The sequence below is a fragment of the Tursiops truncatus genome, chromosome 21 (assembly GCF_011762595.2).
Source record: "Tursiops truncatus isolate mTurTru1 chromosome 21, mTurTru1.mat.Y, whole genome shotgun sequence".
Classification (NCBI taxonomy): domain Eukaryota; kingdom Metazoa; phylum Chordata; class Mammalia; order Artiodactyla; family Delphinidae; genus Tursiops; species Tursiops truncatus.
Genome location: NC_047054.1, coordinates 14,678,491 through 14,695,030, shown reverse-complemented (window position 1 = coordinate 14,695,030; position 16,540 = coordinate 14,678,491). Strand labels below are relative to the sequence as shown.

The window sequence follows — 16,540 nt, the reverse complement described above, 5'->3', positions numbered from 1 at the left end:
ACTTGTCCTAGACCATACGACTAGACAGGAGTGAAACAGGACTGAAATTCAAGTTTCACTCGCTCTAAATATTAGTTTCATTCTTAAGTTCATCTATTACTTCCCCTTTTTTTTTTTTTTTTTTTTGCGGTACGCAGGCCTCTCACTGTTGTGGCCTCTCCCGTTGCGGAGCACAGGCTCCAGACACACAGGCTCAGTGGCCATGGCTCACGGGCCCAGCCGCTCCGCGGCATGTGGGATCTTGCCGGACCGGGGCACGAACCCGTGTCTCCTGCATCAGCAGGCGGACTCTCAACTGCTGCGCCACCAGGGAAGCCCTATTACTTCCCCTTTTGACTGTTAAATAATTTAACTGGAGTATGTTTGTTTCAGCTTTGTATGTGTACAAATTTATTGTATAAATAAAAAATAACTCCCTCAACTCTATTCGGTAAGATATTAATTTCCATAAAGATATTGAAAGACTTAAGCAGAATTTACAATAGAAAGAGAATGGAACATCAAGAACTAGTAAAGTTGAATATGGAGTAGGTAGGGAGCCATGGGACTTACTGTATTTTAAAATACAAAGCCAGCTACTAGTTATATGGCAAGAAAATTATTGCTACTAATAACGAATGACAGTAATACACCAGCAGTTAGAGATCCTACAAATAGTCTTTTCTGTTAGCTTAATGATGTAGGAAACAAGATATTATTTATTCTAGTTTTGCTATTGGCTTCTCCATTTTACTAGTAAATTGTCTTAACAAACTTTAGGATCACTCGTGATAATCTAAATGGCAGTAAGAGACATCAACATTTACCTAAGATAGTGGGTGACCCAGAGACATTTTACAATATAATGTTTTTGAGGCAGATTTGTTTTGCTTATACTAGTGTTAAAATGAGTTTGCTATTTTTAAGCACATTTCAGCTGGTCTAAATACAGAAGAGTCCCTGAAGGAAGCCATATTTAAATTAACTCTCCTCGGTATAGTTTTAAATTCTCACATTAACTGATTTTGCAATTTTTCTCACTGCCTGGTAAGGGCAAGTAATTTTGTACATTAAAATACTATGTTTGAAATTGGCACCGCTCTTAGTTACTGTGAGGATTTACCCAGCAATTATTTGTGCAATTATTTGTATTTTTTAAAATAAAATATCTTTCTGTTGAAGGAGCACTTGTGACGTAGACTTCCATCATTAGAATTAATTAAACATCAAGAAAAATCAGTGTGCATTCACAAAGAATCAGTGTTGTTTTTCACTTCCATAAAGTCTCATGTTCAAAGCTAGGATTTATGTAGAATTTCATTTAGAAATATATCTATAATCACTGTGTTTCTAACTTCAAACTGAACATACCGCTTCAGGCTGCAACATCTTACACCTACACATTACAGCTGCCTTAGTTCTCTCATCTCTATTTCACTCTCTTCTTACCTTTAATTAAAATGCATTAAAGAAAGAAAAAAGAAACAAATGGTTGTAGAAAGTAGCATTTGAATGGGAACGATTTCTCTAAATACTGCTGTTCAGGCAATATACGGCATGGTGTGCAGCTTCATCGAGTACACACAAGATAACATAAATATTACTGATTATGATGTTGGATGGAGTGAAAAGGACTCGTCCTGGGATCTGACTTCCAGATGGAACTTTTCAACATGTGAGCTATAGCATCTCCTGAATCTTTCACTTTTTGAAATCATTTGTGTTTTCATAAAATTTACAAATGAGTATAACTTGTTACTTTTCTATTGCTGCTGTAGAAAGTTACTGCAAATTTAGTGGTTTAAATAATACAAATGTATCATGTTAGAGTTCTAGAGGTCAGAAGTCTGAAATGGTCCCTCTGGGCTAAAGATAAGGCAGTGGAAGGATTTCATTCCTTTCTGGAAGCTCTGGAGGACCATCTGTTTCCTTGCTTTTCCAGCTTCTAGAAGCGGCCCTTACACCTTGGTTCAGAACTAACTCCCTTCCATCCTCAAAGCAAGTGGCAGCCAGGCAAGTCACATCCGATTCCTCTGACACTGACTCTTCTGCTTTCCTCTTCTGCATTTAAGGACCTTGGTGATTACATGGAGCCCATCTGAGCAATCCAGGATCATCTTTCTATCTTAAAATCAGCAGATTAGCAAATATAATTTCATCTGCTACCTTAATTCCCATTGGCTATGTAATTTAACATAGTCAAAGGTTGCAAGGATTAGAACAGGGATATTTTTTAGAGACCGTTTTTCTGCCCACCGCAAATATAAACAGATATACCCCACTCTAATAAATTAGAGGTATAAATGTTCAGTACTCCAACATTTTCACTCATAGATTAGACATATTTAAAGATTATAAATGATGCATATTTGAACACGTATATAACCTATGTATAGAAATAAATATCACTTTTTATAATAAATATACTGGCATATTGATAAATATCCCTAAATAAAACAAGTCACGTGTTATATGTACAATAGTAAATCTAAGCTCTTTGCTTCACTTCCCTGGTTTTTGCCTTGGCTCCTGGATCATACTTTATCAACCTACTTGTTCTAACAAGGGGTTGACCATCAACCTCTCTTTCAAAAAACAAAGGCATATAATCACATTTGTACACATACAAACCCACTTACAAGCACACACCCACACACCTCATCAGGTTTCTGAATCAATCCCATCTGAGGGAGGGAATGTTTTTTCACTCTGATTTCCAGGGGTTCACCTTTTAGTTGCTGCTATTAAATCCACTCCCATGTTGCTTCCTGGACTGAAGCCATTCTAATCCCAGTGATGCCTAATTCCGGTAAGAAGGTTATGGTTATACCTGCACATCAAAGTCTGAGTCCCTATGTCCCTTCAGTATAGGCACACACCGCGCATCCGGGTTCACCTTTCAGTATAGGTTCACACTCTGAGGAATCGTACAGCCTACCTCATATTTTGATTCTAGGAGGATCCTAAAATCCTGACTGCACGTGGACTACATTGGTTTCAGAATGTAAGATCTTGCACACTCAAATTAATTTGTGGCATGGCTATTGAGCAGAAAATCGTATTTATTACACAATGAGTTTTGTTCTATTGGGAATGGAAGAGGAGTTACACTGGCAGAATTCACTGTGTCTTAAATAAGTAACATGCTCAACCTAAAACAGCTGAAGAATGTTGAGCTTCTTAGGCAGCTAAATTCCCTAAAAATTTTATTCTTTGAGACATTAAATCATTGCAATAAATATTTACTAAACACATATTGTATACCAGGCTTAGCTCTAGGCACATGGGATACATGAGTGTACAAAAGAAAAAACGACCCCTGGCTAACATGTGTCATGTTGCAGAGCAGAGCAGTGCATTCAGGAAACCTCACATAAAGGGCTTTGTCATCATAATCCATAGTGCAGGAAGGAAGCAAAGGCAGGCTGCCTTTCTCATGGTCTGGCTCTTCCCTAGGCTTGCTTCTCTTTCAACTTGTATTTTATAATTTACCTTTTTCTGTGTTCTTTCATTATAACTTACCCATCACTAGAATGTAAGCTCCAAGAAGGCAGGAAATTTTATCCATGCTGGTCACAGCTGCATCTTCATGGCTCAGAACAGTGCCTGGCACACAGTAGGTTCTCAAGAATTTATTTGTGGAATGAGTGAATAAATAGGCGAACTTTGCCTTTTGGTCCACTCCTGGCTGCTCTCCTCCTTGGCTCCTGTGTCACACTTTATCCAGTTTCTGTGGTCTAAGTCTTCATTGGCAGATGCTGAACAAAGGAAAGGGAGTACTAGTATTTTTTACCTTTAGCTCTCATAGCCTTTGTTTCTTCACCTGTACAATGAGGGTGATAAAGGTTTTATTACTTATCTACTGCTGTGTAATAAATGAACCCCAAATTTAGTGGCTTAAAACAATAACAACAAAAGTGTATTATTTCACATAATTTTTATGGGCCAGGAATCTGGGAGTGGCTTAGGTGGGTTCCTAGAACCAGGATCTACTAGTCAAGGTCTCTCATGAAGTTGCAGTCAGGAAATTGGCCAGCACTGTAGTCATCAGAGGCTTACCTGGGGCTGAAGGGTTATTTCTTGGGTGGCTCACTGGCAAGTTAATGCAGGTTGTTGATAGAAGTCTCAGTTCCTCAATTTGTGGTCCTTTTCTTAGCACTACCTAAGGGGCCTAATGACATGGAGATGGCTTCCCTCCGAGAGTGACCCAAGAGTAAGCAAGGCAGAATCCACATGGCTTGTGTGATCCAGCCTCGGAAATCACACACCATCCTTTCTACAATATTCTACTTAGTTACATGGGTCAGCCCTGTTCACTCTAAGAGGGGAGTACACAAAGGCACAAATACCAGGGGGCGAGGATCATGGGGGATCATCATCTTCAAGTCTGGCCACCAGAAGATACCTGACAAGATGGCGGTAGCATTTAAATAAGTCGCACACGTAAAGCACCTGGCATGGTGCCAAGCGCACAATAACTAGGAAATGTCGGTTCTACTTGGTTGCTCAGGCTTCACTGAGCTTTTTTTTTTTTTTTTTAATCGTGGTAGATTATCGCTCAGTGCTTTCTGTAGACGTCTGCCTTTGTCTATGGAATTCGTATCTCTTTCTCATCTATTCATTCATTCAACAAGTCTGCTGTCCTCAAATACTATAGACCCGTGACAAGCTTAACCACCTGAATTATACATTTTTGGCACTAACCACTTGGTGAAATATGACCCAAAATGGCTGGTCTGCCACTGTGGTATTAGAATGTGCTATTTCCTGGCACCTGTGCAATGATATTATCTCCCGGATTTCCAGGTTACACCTGGTGTCTGTCAGTGGTAAGTAAGTTGGTCATCTTCTCTAACCCGCTCTGATAACTTTGACCCTTTCAACATTACCTTCTATGCTTCCAACCTTTCTACACACAGAGAAAAATCTATCACGGCCTCAGCTTGGGTGTCATGAAAGCAGACTGCTGTGGTCTGAGTAATACAGAGCTGTGCAGAAATAAAAGGGATAAACAAGCAGATGAGAACAAGTCTTTGACAGATGACTGAAGACCAAGCTGAGAAGAGAGAAAAAAAATCCTTCTAAAATGAACTTTTCATCAAACCTGAGAACAATTAGTGGGTGAAGAAGAAATTTTGTAAACCTCATTCCTCTTGATTTTTTTCAAATTATAAGCTGTTTATGAGTGCTCTCCCATAAGCATTATTTTGCACATTTGAAGAAACTAATCATAAGTTTCCCCTGAAGCCAGCACCTGCTCAATTCTATATTGCCAGCAAGGGTGTCACAGGAGTAGAGGCCTCACTCCAGGGAGTTAGCAGCAGATTAAACTTCAGCCGGAATGTTGGGAGAAGCTGGTATGCTGAGTCAATACCAAGTACCAGGTTTAATTTGATGTTTTCCATGCACGATGAAAATTGCGGGTTTTTTCTAACTGTAGAACTATTGCCTCTTCTGCTTTCTTTTATGGGTTCCCTGTAGAGTGTGTGTTATGCTCTGATATTTGAAATTGATCGTGCAGGTTCTATTTCGAGGGTGATAATAAACCTGGTACAAAAGCTGGGGTTAGTGAAGGTGACTATTAACCTTTCTTCTAATACAGTCGATCGATTTTGCCTTGTGGCACCAACAGATTCCCAGTATGATCTGCTGATGTCTTCAATTTAAATATCACCTATAGATGAAGAATTAGAAATGGAAGAGAAATAGTTGTCTGAATTTTTGCAGGGAGAGCTAAAAAAGAGTTACCCCTCATTGTGTCCAGACTATTATAAATTTTGCCACTAAGGAATTCATAGGCAAATTAAAACCCTTTATTATCTGCCATGTATAGAACATCACATTTCTCATTTACTTATGAAGGTAAAGATCAACATACTAAAAAACTTTAAGCAATTTTAAGATCAAAATGATTCTTGCCATTGTGTGGCAAAAAGAAGTTTTGTAATTAGATAAACCAGACTTACTGTGCTGTCTTGGGGAGGTAACTTAATTTGAGCCTCAGTTTCTCTATCTGCTAAGAGAACAAAGAATTCCTGCATATTAGTTCTGTGAAGGTCAAATTATTTATCATCTGCAGCACCTAGAAGAATACTAGGTGGTTGTTGAATAAAACGTGAGTTCTCTTCTCTCTTTCTCAGAATGGTTTTTACAACATATGTACAGATTTTCAATTCGTTTTCCATTTCTGAGTCTAAAGAATCTCAGGTTTTATCCTCATTTGCTACAACAGATTTCCTTCAGATAATGCACTGGCAAGGTGACAGATGAGTTACCCAGTGTTTGATTGGGAAACACATCTCTGAACTTCTTACTGTCATCTTAAAATGTGGGTGTAGATTGGATTACAACTGGTTTGGCATTAATAAAAATATATATGACAATTATAGTTGCTCTACATGGGAGCTTTTACTGGTGCCTTGTGACCTGTTTACTATTTCAGGTTGAAGTCCAATAAATTTCATTTTTGTAATAAAAAAAGTCTTCATTTCCAAATGATTAGCCAGCTAGAAAAACTATAAACCTCCTAACTCAAGACTTGGGTAAGAAAGAGATTTGATGCTCCTTGTAAATTCTCCACTGCAAACAAAATCAACATTTGTGTGATATAAGAATCACATCTTGGGACTTCCCTGGTGGTCCAATGGTTAAGACTCTGCACTTCCACTGCAGGGGGCACAGGTTCGATTCCTGGTCAGGGAACTAAGATCCTGCTCGCCAGGCAGCGCGGCCTAAAAAAAGGAAGAAAAAAAGATTAAAAAAAAGAATCACGTCTTGACCAATTATCGATCATTACATACATGGCTTTAAATTTCTAAAGTTAGGATTATAAAGATATCCAACAAGGACCAAATGAGAACATGACACACGAGGGTAGCCTGACCTTAGAGCTACTTAGGAATTACTGTGTAAAGGGAACTTTGATTTCATGGGTTGAGAATAAGTATGCATCTTGATAGCTTAAAGCAACATTACAAAAGTGGACCCATGCTGTATCAGTATACTTACTCTTTTGTCCACGTAGAAAACCAAACCTCTTATTGTTTATATCACACCTTTTGGGGGGTAGGAGGAGGAAAAGCAATTTATTTAAGAAATTAAAAAAACAACATTGAAAACAACTCGAAGCCCCAGGAAGCTAAAGGACATGGTAATAATTGTGCCTTCAGAATGAGGTAGCAAGAGCTGTATGTTTTACTGAAAATGACTGAGTTGGATAACAGTTGTAAAAAGACTCAAGTGTTTGAACATTTTACTACCTTAAACATGGGAAAGACAAACCCAATTAGGTTTTTCCTGAAAAATCTCTCTTGTGCTAAAGAAATTAATACACATCCAAGGCTATGGCATATGTATATTGTATTTGGAAGTATCCTGTTGTGTTTAATGCAAATTCTTAAAGTAATACATTCAAGGCATTGCATGCATCTCACCCATGGTGTAAATCTGGATTAAGCAACAAAACAGAGGGCCTGCTTTGTTCATGACATGAAACATATAATTTAACAGTCAATGAGTAAAAACTGCTAATGGACTCAACTCGGTAAAATGTCGTTTTACACTAACCCTTAGTCAGTCTCCCTGAGTTTGCTGTGCCTATGAATGCCTGGAAGGGGATGGAAAACCATGGCCTTCCTCGGCATGGAGAGCTGACAGGGGTTTGACTTCCTGATCAGCTCATTTTGTAATATTCCTTTCTCCTTCGATTTTCTGTCTTTCATGTTCTAAGACACTTTTTCTCTCTACCTATAGAATTTCATTACTAAAAGGTAACTTGATAGTACGTTTCTTGAAGGAATGGTTTGGGGGGCTACAGGCAGTTAGGAAAATGTTTGTGTAAACATTTTGTTTTCTTACCAGAAACTGGTTTGACAACTTAAGTCTGGCTGTGTTGTAGGCAGATTTTATAAACTCAGGGTTGGGACTGCTAGAGAGGCCAATTTTATTGCTTTGGCCTTAGTTCTGGAAAGGATTATTTAGATTTTTTTTTTATTAGTATTGCCTGAAAATTTCACAATCCTCTAGGAGTTAAGTACATGGACTCTGATTTTACATGAGCCAGACCTGACTCTGACTCCTGATTCCGGCACTGCTTATGTGACCTCTGCCACCTTCCCTCTTTAAGCCCTAGTTTCCTCATCTGGAAAATGACATCATAATAGTATCTATTCCTCATGTTTTGAGGATTAGATTGGGTTTCCTTATGCAGTACAAAGCACATGTGATTACTGCATATTAAGTTTGCAGAACTTTTTAGCTTTTTCTGCGTTTATTCTCTGTAGATGTCGGTTTCGCTCAGTTCCTTCCTGAAGAGCTCTGAGCAGCTTTCTTGCCTCATCAGTCTTACTCTGTGAAAACCACTCTTCCAGGTACACAACAAAAGAGATCTGTGACTTTCCAGAGCTCCCTCTCTAGTGGGGGTAAATATGCACAAAAATAGCTTCAAAACAACAGTGTAGATGATAACCGTTAGAGCAGAAATATAAGATTGTTAACTTTAGGAGTACAGGAAGAAGACCCGGCTGTATAATTTTCGAGTCCAGTGCAAAATGAGAATGCAGAGGCCCTTGTTCAAATTTCAAACAGCAAGAGCAGAGCATTAAGCCAAGCACTGACCACTTCTGAGCTTGGGGCCCTGTGTGACTGTGTTTGTCCCACACCTATGCATCTGGTCCTGACTGGATGGGCATATTCATTTCAAGCAAGAAAATTAGAGATCTATTTGTTGAAAGATCTAGCAGCTCAACTAGACCTTGAAGAATGGAAAGAACTTTGAAGAATGGGTAGAAGAGTCTGGGCAAAAGAGAAAATTTGTGTCAAGCCCCCATGGAATTAAAAATAGTTAGTTTTTTTTTTTTTTTTTTTTAAGAAAATGAGACTTATTGGGGAAAAGGAAAAGTGATTTGTCAATAGGAAAGGAAGGGAGACGGGGAGATAGTAGAACTAAGTTTGAATTTTCTGCTAAGAATAAAGTAATCCAAAGGATTTTGAGAATAGATACAAGAGCAGATCAATTTAGGAATATGTCTCTGGTGGCAGAAAAACAGAAGAATTGATTTTATGAAGGAAGTATAGGCAGTAGGAACTTTGCAGGTGAAAGTGACAAATTCCTTAACGGGGAAGTGGCAACAGTTCTTCCGTTTCTTTCTGTTTTTCTGCAGTCTGATGTATGCTTTTTTCTTCTCCCACACGAAGCAACGATCTGTTTCTGTGTTGAGGACATCTTCAATTATACAGTGCAGGCCAAAGAAAAACATAATGGAATTTTAACCAGATTGCTTTTTCTCTGTAGACAGGTTTTCAGGAACATCTCCATTCTGGTTATAGAAGGAGAGCTTGAAAACACCGCAATGTGCATTGAAAACCTATCACCTTTTCTTGGCCTTTCAAACAGAACTGTATTCCAGAAACACCATGTCATTTTGTATTCCAGGCAGTGCTTTTAAGACAACACGGGTAAATCCTTGCCCTATCCGTTGCTGAATAGAAGTGCGAGTCTGTGCACGTTTGCGTGTCTGCCTCTCATGCTGACTGTCTTCAACAGTGGGAATTAAAATCTTTTTCCTTCCTTTTCTGTTTTTTTTTGTAATAACTCAGCCTCAAGTCAGAGGTACATGTTCAGCCTCCCCAAAGTGCTGCTGTCATATAGAAGGAGTTCCTTAATTTATCACGTCTTAAGGAAAGCTAAAAAGTTCAGGACGACAAGGACAGGATCAGCCATCCTCAGAGTGGTGAAGGCACGTGGGGGGCTGTAGTTCAGTATCTACAAAACACAGGGAATACAATCTTATCCACATTGCAGATTCCACTGAAACGGGAGAAAAGGGTGAATATCCATTAATGTCAATGGAAATTATTAAAACTAATTACAAATTTTAAGGAAGAACTCTCTCTAAGGTAAAAATTCAGAAATTGTTTTTTTCTTTTGCTCCTCCATTAACTTTTATTATCTCTGTTAAACTGGGCAAATGACCTAAGTCTCTCCAAGCCTCAGATTCCTTACCTGTGAAAGGAATAGGTACTTGCTAAGGTCTCTTCAGCATTCGAACATAAGCCTTGACATTCTCTGGCTCAGTGAATCTCCGTCTCGGATGCCTCTGTAGCGGGTAAGAGGGAAGGGGTCACATTCCTGCCCAAATATGTGCCCACAAAATGCCCATACCCTTGAGTGCAGCACTTACCTCTCTAAATGTCTATATTTCTTAAACAAGGGTAGTTACCCTTGTTATTTTCTCCGGGATAATGTGCAGATTACAGGCAATAATTAACATTCTTCTAGCCATGTGCAGCCAGTTTAGGATTGAGTCAGCAGCTGCCGGTCAAGCTCAATCAGACTGGGGGGCGGGGAAGGGGGCAGTGGGAGGGGAATGCATATTCAGAGACATCATTAGAAGCATGCATTTCCAGGGCTCTAAGAATGGGGCTGAGCAGCCCTTTGAATTAGAATTTCCTCTGTAGGTCTATTTCATAATTCCAACCAGACTTGAATACTGTTTCTTCATTTTAGTTGCTTTTTAAAAACCCTGACCCTTCACTTTTTGCATCTCTAATGTGCTACACACACATATACACACGTATATACACACACACATACTAAAAGAATGTCTGATAGTTGCGCTGAAGTAATTTTGCTATTTGGAACATGCACAGCAGTAGGAGCTAAGCGGAGTGACCCTTGGGAAATCTCTATTGTCTGGAGTCTGGATTGTTGGGAAAGAGCTACATCAAAATCCCATATTATGCCAGATAGTGAGGTGAGTAATGTGGTGGGGAATCTCAGATGGTCCAGGAAACAAACCTTTGTCCAGTGACCACAGCTGCAAGAGGCGTGGGTTGTGAGAGTGTGAGTATGAGAGAGCTATAGGCGTTTACTGCTTTCCTGGAGAAGGGCTATGGGGTGAGGATGGGCAGTTTCCTTAGAGCATTTTCCACTCAGTAAATGGAGAATTTACTTTTAGACTTTTAGAAAATACCTCCAAGTAGGTACCAAGAATAACTCCAAACTTCTGTCGTTGAGCTGCAGGAACAGAGCAAGAAGTTGTTTTGTTAAGGGGCAAGAAGACTGTAACTAATTGTTTAAAAATGCTAATAACCATGAGGCCAGTGATGCAATGTCCTTAGATTTTTTTAGTCACTGGAATACGGGAGTGCAGATATCTACTGATAAACAATAATAATAGAACCACGTGCCAGCTACCTGCCTCACAGTCTGCACTCTCACATGTATTATTCCTCCCTTTTTAATGTATATTGCAAACGAAGTTCAAAGTTGTTTAGTGATTTGCCCCAAGTCACTTAGAAAGAGGCAGAGCTTATAGATCCCACGGCTTAGAGGGTAGCTTTGCTGCTCGCATTATAACACTTTACCTCTCAAGGAAGGGTGGTTTTACTAGAGGCCAAGACTTCTCATTTTCTTTAAATCACTCATGTTGTCGTTTGTCTCATTCTTCTTAAAAATAGTATATGTCAGTTTTAATATGTTTTAATTAGAATATTATTCACAGACATGAACACAATGGGGAGACATTTCTCTCTTGCTTCTACTTCTTGGAATTTCTTCTGAAGAAGATAATAATACCTTTGAATTTATGATTATTTTTGTTTTCTTTCATTTTTGCCTCTTACTATGTCTAGTATGGCTACATAGAACCAAAATGCAAGAATTTTTGTAATTCAAAAATTTGCAGCAGAAGGGACAAAATGGTTTGTTCAATCCAAAGAAACACTGATACTTGGTGAACTTAGCAAAATGCACAAAACATTAGTTATGAGTTTTAATTTCTACTCCATTACCAATTCAATCATATTTTTACTGGAGTCAGTGGGTGAATCTGAATTAAAGAAACATCAAAGTTTCTTAAGTTTTGTTTTGCCTGTGTTTATATCTCGTATTGTTGTACACCTGTGCACTCCTGTTTTTTTAAGAAGCTACAGCGTATAGGCATCTTTCTCATTTGAAAGGAAGGTTACGTTCATTTGAAAGGCATGGGCTGCCTAGAGTACTTCTCTCCTTTTACCATCTTGCTGTAGAAGGTCATATGTCTCACAGTGTGTATCCCTCTGTTACAATTTGCTTCCAACTGAGCAGAAGGGCTGAGCCAAGTTCAATGTGTCTAACAAACCTCTAATGGGAACCAGAGGCTGCAGATGCTGGCAGAGTCAGAAAAGCACCTGATCCCTCTTTATTGGCATGTTGGGGCTAATTGTGCTAATCGATGCTCCTTGGATTCCTTGCTTCTTCTCTGATACAGCACTTTATAATCCTTTCAATTTCATTGAGCTGCTGGAGCTCCCTGTGGAGATAGGAGATAGCTCAGAGACACGCAGATAGGTACGGTCAAGAAGAAAGTCCTCGAGGAAACTGCTCTGAGTCAATCTGTTTCTTTTGTGATCACTGTGGCAATGTTACAACAAAAAGAAGAAAGGACAATTTAATTCATCAACGAATTCTAAACACAGACTAAGTAAAATATGTCAAAGACAAATATAATGTGATTTCACTTGTATGTGGAAATCTAAACAAAACAAATGGACAAACGTAACAAAACAGAAACAGTGTCAGAGATACAGAGAACAAACAGGTGGCTGCCAGAGGGGAGCAGGGTGGCGGGGATGAGGGCAATAAGTGGGTGGAGGTGGGGGTGGGGAATCGGAGGAAGGCAGTCAAAAGGCACAGACTTCCAGTTGGAAGATAAATAAGCTCTAGGGATGTAATGTGCAACATGATAAGTATAATTTATCCTGAAGAAAGACAAGTTTAAATAATTCTAAATCTTTAAATGTATTATTTAACAACACTGCTGTATGTTACGTATGAAAGTTAAGAGCAAATCCTAAGAGTTCCCACCACAAGGGAAAAATTTGCTCTCTTTTTCTTTTCTTTTGTTTCTATGTGAGACGATGGGTGCTCATGAAACTTACTGTGGTCACCATTTCACAATGTAGGTAAGGCATGTCATTATGCTGTACACCTTAAACGTATACAGTACTGTATGTCAATTACATCTCAATAAAACTGGAAGGAAAAAAGGGTTCGTAATAAAAAATAAATTCCAAACATACAAAAGAGTTTCAGCGATATAAAAAGAACTACCTCATCCCTGGGTCTACTCTTTATTAACACTGTGACCAGGACCAAATACTAAAACCTCTGTGAGATATAGCTTTTTCTTATGTTAAATGGAAACTGACAAGAATTCCCCAGCCAGATCTGATAATAATCACATAAGATAACATGTGTGAAAATTGGGGGACATACTAAAGTGTTGGGATTTTATTGAAGCATCAGAATATTCTTAGGTTTTTTAAAAAGTGGCCACATTAAGGAATTTTTTATTTTTATATGGTGGCTTTGACATCATCTGAACAGTTTCAAAATAATGTCATAAGAAGGCACATGTGCCACAAAAATAAAGTTAATGGCAGGTTGTATATAAATGGCATTACTTTCCTTCTTAGATTATTTTTCTCTGTTGCTGTTTTACTTTTTTGATAATTTGTTTACTCTCTTGATGACATACATGGAACCAAGGTTATTTTTTTCTTTGTCTAGCTTAAAATATACAAAACCAGTGTGCAATACTTACTTATGCATTCTTCCCTCAGTCAGGTGTATTTAAAACAATTTTAGTTTCTGATCCCTGCTCTTATCGGAAAGCTCCTAACAGAAATACAGCCCCAGGGGGAGATATTCAAACTGATATGTTTGTGTAGCTCCCATTAGTGATCTGAAGTATATAAAATATGTATTAAAAGGTTTCCCTATGCTCCACTCACCCCTTCATGACCTTTGCTCAAACAGGGTGCACCAGCTGGCTGCCCTGAGGGCTCAGCAGTTAAGCTACATAAAGAAAGCATTTTTTGAAAAGGGTAAAGCAAGGTGTTGAACTCAGGCTCTTGGTAACCTGCAACCTCACTCCAAGACTGCACTGCTTCAGAGGCACATAAAACGCATTCCTCTTTCTCTCCTCTTAACTTTGCAGGCAGCAATGATAAGAACCTAACAAGAACTGCCTTTTTATCACTAGAAAATGCTACAGTGGATCCAGAGAAATCAGAAGTTAGAGGGGTCAAGCTGGGCACCGGAATTGTTCTCTCTGTTACAGGAACTATTCTCTATGTTTTGATCCAGCGTTGGCTGTGTTTCATTCTTCGTGTTGACGGGATCCGAGGGAGGGCAAATGGGGCAGAGTCAGATGAAGCAAACAAAAGGTTCATTTTACAGTTGTGGCCTGTTACTGATTGGTGCACAAGAGCTTTTGAACTATCACCCTGATGTTCAAGGAAAACAAACAAACAAACAAAAAAAAGAAAACAGGCTGAATTCTATAACCATTTTCCACACATACACATCTGAATAGAATTAATTAGCCCTCTTCATTTTCACACATTTTAAAGACTCAAACTTAGCTTTGTCTAACCCTTAGAAGTTCATTTGATTTATTTCCCAAGCACAATGTTTGAAAATGTGAATTCACAGTATACTGATATGAGAACTTGTTTTCTACTCCTGTGAATATTTAAATAAATAAACGAGAAGAGATAGAGAAAAAGAGAAAGGGAGGGAGGAAAGGAAGAAAGCAGTTAGGGAGGGAAGAAGAAAGAGAGGAAGGAAGAAAAGAAAGGCATTCTTGGTATGAAATAAAAAGCTTAATGTCAATTTCCTCTACTTTGGGGATGTTCCAAGTTGATGGGAGATGGGTGATAGAAAGGAACGGGAGGAAAAGCAAAGACCATAAGGATGTTAGACTGTAATTTTTCAGTCAAAGTAAAACATAATATTTGAAAGCAAAAATTTGTTATCATATGAAACTACAGTCAAAATCTTTGTAGAACTCTCCATATATTTCAATCTCAAAACCCATGAAACTTTAATATGCAGAGAAAAATAGGGTAGAAAAAGGAAGATGATACTATACCTCAAAACTGTCTCTCTTATTAAAACCTCACCTTTGGAGAGGTCTACATGACAGCAAGTGAACATCTGGAATCTGCTGATTAAATGAATATTTCTTATTTTAATCCAAATACACAGCATTTGTGCAGTTATATAAAAGTGTATACTGAGAAAAACTCTGCAGCACAGAAACCATATCTCCTCTTTGGAAAATGTGTTCTCTTGTCCTTTATTTTTAGAGACCCAGGCTGCAGAACTGGTTTATCATCGTGACTTGGAAAAGGTCATAAGAGACAGCCTTGTTACTATATCCAGGTGTGGCACAGAGCACAATGTCAAGACTATGCCCTAAGATTCATAAGATTCTCCCAGCATTGCAGGACTAAAAACTGGATAGACCCCATTATTGAGTATACACAGAAGCATGACTATGACAGCTCTTCCAGTTGGGTGGCTACATCCAGGATGTCTGGTGAAGACCCGGAACACAGCAAAGCAGAGTAAAACACCCCACAGAGGGCATGGTATTCTTTCAGGGATTCTAAACACTGTATGTATCTTCCTAAGTGCCTAATTTGCTACTGAAGAATGATTTGGCTTCTGGAAGTAATTTAGTTAGAAAATAGGGGATGACGATCAGGCTAAGGACAGTCTGTAATTTAGGGTCAGACTCCATGGCCCAACATCGCAATTTCTCAGTAGTTTATAATTTTTGCTTCCAATCTTAAACTGGAGAGAGTACAAGTGTGAGAAAACAAATGACCATTTTTCCTTCCAACATTCTAAATACTTCATCTGGAGTTAGGTACATTTTTGAATTTTCATTGTGTTAGGAAAGATAACATTATCTTAAATCATTTCTCTGTCTGTGTGCCTAATCATCAGATTGGCACAAAGAATCTCCATGTTTTTCATATCATTTTGTAAGTTTATCACATGTGTACATATATATGCATGCACGTGAATTATGTATATTTATTTGTAAGTCATATCAATTGTTGTAATACATTTGAAGTTTAAAAACTTTATATTTGGGCAATATTACATTAAGTAAGAAAAAGTTATATACCCTCAATGAATAGTGTTTCAATTTTTGCTAAAGAGACTATGGAAAAAGTCAAGTGAATCTTTGATAGGCACAATAGTGTTTTAATTATGAACACCAAAGGACCTCGTAAAATCAACAGAGGTTCAGAGAGCAAACTGTTGTGTTAATGCTAATCATATTCTTATCTAACTTACTGAAAATGTCTTACCATGATATTATGTACCAATACAGTTGTAAAGTGGCAAATCTTTAGAAAATGGCAAGTTGCCGAATAATAATAACCCAAGAAATTATGTATCATCTGAGGTTTGGAACCGAAATGAAGTACACAATTTGTAATAACCACCTGCAAATTTGCAAAGCCACCACACAATCATAAAGTGTGATCAACAATGTGAACAAAGGGACTTCAAAAATGAAAGAAAAATTAAGGCAGGTATATTCTTTTCCAAGAAAACAAAGGTAAAACTGAAGTGTGTGTTTTGTATATTTGTATTATAGAAAACAAACTGACCTCAAAACAGTATAAATGACTTGTGGAAGTTAATGACTGTCATCCTTTTGCCCCTCCCCCTCCCCCCAAACACACACACACACACACACACACAATTTTTTCT

The 16,540-nt window shown here is 38.3% G+C and overlaps 1 long non-coding RNA gene and 1 other non-coding gene across 2 annotated transcripts in view; one reads left to right on the top strand and one right to left on the bottom strand.

The window, feature by feature from the left end:
- The window catches only part of LOC109547644 (uncharacterized), a 105,582-nt gene that overhangs the window by 54,540 nt on the left and 34,502 nt on the right, over positions 1–16,540 (bottom strand). Inside the window, exons 8-10 of the long non-coding RNA XR_002173538.3 lie at positions 10,161–14,972; positions 9,983–10,076; positions 3,502–9,787 (exon numbers count right to left, since the gene is read on the bottom strand). This is a non-coding gene — a long non-coding RNA (uncharacterized lncRNA). The remainder of the gene's footprint in view (positions 1–3,501; positions 9,788–9,982; positions 10,077–10,160; positions 14,973–16,540) is intronic.
- TRNAG-UCC (transfer RNA glycine (anticodon UCC)) lies at positions 6,609–6,681 on the top strand. Its single transcript has one exon. It is a non-coding gene; the product is annotated as a tRNA-Gly (tRNA).